We start from the raw sequence: 6,000 nt of genomic DNA, 5'->3' as shown, positions 1-6,000 counted from the left end.
ATGATTTAATCCCTACTTCCCTCTGCGAAGGGCCATTATTTTACCTTTATGTTGAGTCAGTTTACCTACTTCCTTCCATCTTAGAAGCAAACACTTGTGTCAACTATGTGCATTGATTCCTACATACTTGCTTATTTGCATTCATCATATTACTTTGTGTTGACAATTATCCATGAGATAAACATGTTGAAGTTGAAAGCAACCGCTGAAACTTATATCTTCCTTTGTGTTGCTTCAAAACTTTCTACTAAGAATCTATTGCTTTATGAGTTAACTCTTATGCAAGTCTTATTGATGCTTGTCTTGAAAGTACTATTCGTGAAAAGTCTTTGCTATGTGATTCAGTTGTTTACTCATTGTCTTTACCATTGCTTCGAATCGCTGCATTCATTACATATGCATTACAATAGTATTGATCAAGATTATGATAGCATGTCACTTCAGAAATTATCTTTGTTATCGTTTACCTACTCGAGGACGAGTAGGAACTAAGCTTGGGGATGCTTGATACGTCTCAAACGTATCTATAATTTCTTATGTTTCATGCTACTTTTATGATGATACTCACATGTTTTATACACACTTTATGTCATATTTATGCATTTTCCGGCACTAACCTATTGACAAGATGCCGAAGAGCCAGTTGTTGTTTTCTGCTGTTTTTGGTTTCAGAAATCTTACAAAGAAAATATTCTCGGAATTGGACGAAATCATCGCCCAGGGTCTTATTTTTCCACGAAGCTTCCAGAAGACCGAAGGAGATACAAAGTGGGGCCACGAGGTGGCGCCACACTAAGGCGGCGCGACCAAGGGGGGGCCGCGCCGCCCTGGTGTGTGGGCCCCTCGTGACGCCCCTAAACCTACCCTTCCGCCTACTTAAAGCCTTCGTCGCGAAAACCCCAGTACTGAGAGCCACGATACGGAAAACCTTCCAGAGACGCCGCCACCACGAATCCCATCTCGGGGGATTCAGGAGATCACCTCCGGCACCCTGCCGGAGAGGGGAATCATCTCCCGGAGGACTCTTCATCGCCATGATCGCCTCCGGATCGATGTGTGAGTAGTTCACCCCTGGACTATGGGTACATAGCAGTAGCTAGATGGTTGTCTTCTCCTCATTGTGCCATCATGTTAGATCTTGTGAGCTGCCTATCATGATCAAGATCATCTATTTGTAATGCTACATGTTGTGTTTGTTGGGATCCGATGAATATGGAATACTATGTCAAGTTGATTATCAATCGATCATATATGTGTTGTTTATGATCTTGCATGCTCTCCGTTGCTAGTAGAGGCTCTGGCCAAGTTGATACTTGTAACTCCAAGAGGGACTATTTATGCTCGATAGTGGGTTCATGCCTCCATTAAATCTGGGACAGTGACAGAAAGTTCTAAGGTTGTGGATGTGCTGTTGCCACTAGGGATAAAACATCGATGCTTTGTCTAAGGATATTTGTGTTGATTACATTACACACCATACTTAATGCAATTCTCTGTTGTTTGCAACTTAATACTGGAAGGGGTGCGGATGCTAACCCGAAGGTGGACTTTTTAGGCAAAGATGCATGCTGGATAGCGATCTATGTACTTTGTCGTAATGCCCGATTGAATCTCACTTTACTCATCATGATATGTATGTGCATTGTTATGCCCTCTTTATTTGTCAATTGCCCAACTGTAATTTGTTCACCCAACATGCTATTTCTTATTGGAGAGACACCACTAGTGAACTGTGGACCCCGGTCCAATTCTTTTACATCTGAATACAATCTACTGCAATCATTGTTCTTTACTGTTCTTCGCAAATAAACATCATTTTCCACACCATATATTTAATCCTTTGTTTACAGCAAGCCGGTGAGATTGACAACCTCACTGTTAAGTTGGGGCAAAGTATTTGGATTGTGTTGTGTAGGTTCCACGTTGGCGTCGGAATCCCTGGTGTTGCGCCGCACTACACTCCGTCACCAACAACCTTCACGTGCTTCTTGACTCCTACTGGTTCGATAACCTTGGTTTCTTACTGAGGAAAAACTTGCTGCTGTACGCATCACACCTTCCTCTTGGGGTTCCCAACGGGCGTGTGCTTGACGCGTCATCAACGCCACTGATGACGTTATCTGACTGACAAGATACGACCCGTTGGGCCCATCCTACTTCTGGCTAGCTCTATTTTTAAGTAATATCCGCTTTTCTCGTACGGTTACCAAGGCGCCTCCTCGATTCCCGCGATCAATCGATGAAGAGAGGGTCCTCTTTAAAGAACTGGAAGCAACGACACGTGCCCACGCAATCCTCAAGTTTTCCCCTTCTTAAAATCTCTCAAAGCGAAAATCCTTAGCATTCTCTCACATCATCGTAGCATCCTCCTTTCCTTCTTCCACCTTCTGCTGTCTCAACCACTGCGCCGCCACCACCGTTTCTAGATCTTTCCCATATCCAACGATGGTGAAGAAGAAGAGCCTCGCTGCCGCTGCTAGTTCTGCGAGCGGTGGCTGAAAGTGCATGGAGCCCCCATGTGTGGTTTTGGTAATTAATGACAATCCCTATGGACTAATGTTTGCATTGAGTTATATTTGTAGGAGTTGTCCATAGGCAATTCTTGAACCATATGTTGGCTTCAAGGTTGCAATAAGAAGAAATTGATGAAGGATATCAAGTGTCAAGTATGTCTTGAAGATGAAGATGAAGTGAGCCCTCAAGCTACTTCAAGACATCAACATGATGAAGAATGAAGAAATGAAGTGCAAGTTCAAGATGAGCCATCTCGAAGAGATCCTTTGCTTGAGTCTTGCCATCCATATGGTGATCATGGATATGTGAAGATGCGCCGAAGAAGAAGCTCTCCCATGGTGGATTATGGGGGAGCAATCCACAAGACTTCGTCAAGCAAGCACAAGCAAGAAAGGCGTTCCATCTTGTTGAGGTCAAGATCGTCGTCATCGAGCTCAAGTGGAATGCGCAAGTATAAGGTTTGCTCTTGATAGGGTTTGTTTCTCACCGGTCTCATAGTGTAGTTGGAGACCGGTTTATAGTTTAGTTGCCGTACTATCAAGAGGGCTCTCGAGTGAGTAACTCGATCGTATCGTTCGGAGAGAGCTCAAACCTTTGCATCCTTGCATCATCTTTCTTGGTTGTTATTTGGACCTTATCCATGTGATGTTTTAGAGCTTGTGCTTATTCTCATGACAAGCTCTAGTTCATCGAAAACGGATTTCGCATAGATCACTTGTTGCGTTTTCGAGTTTGGTTCATCATCTTTCTTGGTTTTATTTGGATCTTATCCATGTGATGTTTTAGAGCTTGTGCTTATTCTCATGACAAGCTCTAGTTCATTGAGAATGGTTTTTCCATGGGCAACTTGTTGCATTTTCAAGATTGGAGGTTTTACCGGTATGTCTTTTTGAGATAGGTCAAACCTTTCATCATTTGTTTCTATCCTCCTTTGCTGGACTATGATGTTTCTATGCATATTGTTGTAGAGCTCATTGTTGTGATTTCAACGAGCCCAAGATCATCGAAATCGGAGTCCGGATGCAAAAGTTATGCCCGTTTTAGTTTTGGTGTTTCTGCAGTTTTCTTAGGCCGGATATTTTGGAAATATCCGGGCCGGATTATCCGGGCCGGATATTTCGGAAATATCCGGCCCCCCAAATCGTCTAAGGACCGGAAGAAAAGCAGCTACGGATAGGGGCCGGATTTTTGGCCGGATTTTGTCCAGGTTTTGTCCCCGAGGCCGGATTATCCGGCCCCCGGATAATACGGCCCAAACTTGGGCCGGAATATCCGACCTGTTTTTGCCCAAACGGCTCGATTTTCTTGGGGGTATAAATACCCCCCTTCTTCCTCCTTGGGCTGTGCTTCTCTCACTCTCTCTCCCCTCCATTGTTGAACTAGAGAAGCTTGCTCCATCTCTCAATCCCTCCATGATTCTTGCCCCCATTTGAGGGAAAAGAGAGAGGAGATCTAGATCTACATTTCTACCAATCAAATCCATCTCTTTGTGAGTGGAACTCTCTAGATCTTGATCTTGGTGTTCTTTGTGAATTCCTTTGTTCTTCCTCTCTTATTCCCCCAATAGCTTTTGTAGCTTTGTTGGAATTTGAGAGAGAAGGACTTGAGCATCTTTGTGGTGTTCTTGCCATTGCATTTGGTGCATCGGTTTGAGTTCTCCACGGTGATTCGTGGAGGTGAAAGCAAGGAAGTTGTTACTCTTGGGTTCTTGGAACCCTAGACGGATTCTAGGCCTTTGTGGCGATTTGTTGGGAGCCTCCAATTAAGTTGTGGATGTGTGCCCCAATCTTTGTGTAAGGCCCGGTTTCCGCCTCGAAGGAAATCCCTTAGTGGAACCGTGACCTAGGCCTTTGTGGCGAGGGTCACCGGAGATTTAGGTGAGGCGCCTTCGTGGCGTTCGGTGTGTGGTGTGAGTACCGCATCTTGGGGTGAGGCCTTTGTGGCGTTGGTGTGCATCGAGCAACCACACCTCAAGGTGAGCCTCTTGTGGCGTTCGGGAGCACTAAGCAACCGCACCTCTCCACCGGAGATTAGCACTCGCAAGAGTGTGAACTCCGGGATAAATCATCGTCTCCCGCGTGCCTCGGTTATCTCTATACCCGAGCTCTTTTCTTATGCACCTTACCTTGTGATAGCCATCGTGCTTGAAGTTATATATATCTTGCTATCACATACTTGCTTGTATTGCTTAGCATAAGTTGTTGGTGCACATAGGTGAACTCTTGCTTAGAATAAGTTGTTGGTGCACATAGGTGAACCATAGTATATATGCTTTGGGCTTGACAAAGTAAACGCTAGTTTTATTCCGCATTTGTTAAGCCCATCTCGTAAAAGTTTTAAATCGCCTATTCACCCCCCTCTAGGCGACATCCGTGTCCTTTCAATTGGTATCGAGCAAGGTCTCTCATTCTTAGGCTTCACCGCCTTGAGAGTAAAGATGTCGGTTAGGGGATTAGATCACAATAACTTGTTTATATTTGATGGCACAAATTATGATCTATGGAAAATTTATGTGCTTAATATTTTGCGGGGTATTTCCCCGAACATGGAGCGATTTCTTGACATGGGTTTTTCTTCTCCTAAGGATCCCCAAAATTTATCTTATGAGGAGAAGAAAAACTCTTGTCTCGATGCTCTTGCTTCTCATGTGTTTTCCATTGTTGTGAGCAATGTAGTTACTTCTTCAATCATGCCTTTTGGGAGCGCTCATGAATTATGGACAAAGCTTCGAGATAAATATGATGTGTCCAATATCATTGAGGATGATTGTATTGCTTCCACTTCCGGCCGTGATGAGTTCTCATCTTCATCCACTTCACCAAAGTGTTTCAAGACACAAGGTAATGATATGGTGAGTGGTGATGGAAATTGCAATGTTGGTATTGAGCTTACTATTGATGATCCTTCATCTATATCTCATTGCAATGGTTCATCTTTGGACTTAAACACATCTAGCACTAGAAATGATTTACATGCTTGTGTTGATAGTCCTTGCATATCATGTGTAAGTTGCTTGAAAAATCTAATGATGATATGCTTGCATTGTCTTGTGGCCATGATAAAAATGATTCTATTTCCTCTAGTTGTTGTGTGTCTAACAATGTAGAGGAAACCAAAGATTCTATTGGTCAAGACAAGATCTTGAAAGGAGCCTCAAGTAACTCCTCATCTTTATTTCACGGTCCTCATATATGCCTTATGGCCAAGGGTTCCACGGTACCTCCTACCATGGAACCTAATATGTCTCGTGGTGATAAGAATGAGGATGAATATGAAGAAGAGGATTGGGTTGTCTCTCTACGCGATAAAGGTGAGAGTGTATTCAAGGTTCTTTACAAAGATAAAATTGCTAGCTCTCACTTCTTTGAAATCTTGACTACCGCTATTGAGAGCCAAAAACTTATTTGGATGCATGAGAACACCATTGATAAAAAGGGTGCTCTTGAACGAGAGTATGCCGATGATGTAGCATCTTTAAAGAATGAT

The sequence above is a fragment of the Lolium perenne genome, chromosome 1 (assembly GCF_019359855.2).
Source record: "Lolium perenne isolate Kyuss_39 chromosome 1, Kyuss_2.0, whole genome shotgun sequence".
Classification (NCBI taxonomy): Eukaryota; Viridiplantae; Streptophyta; class Magnoliopsida; order Poales; family Poaceae; genus Lolium; species Lolium perenne.
Note: the sequence above shows the minus strand (reverse complement) of the source record.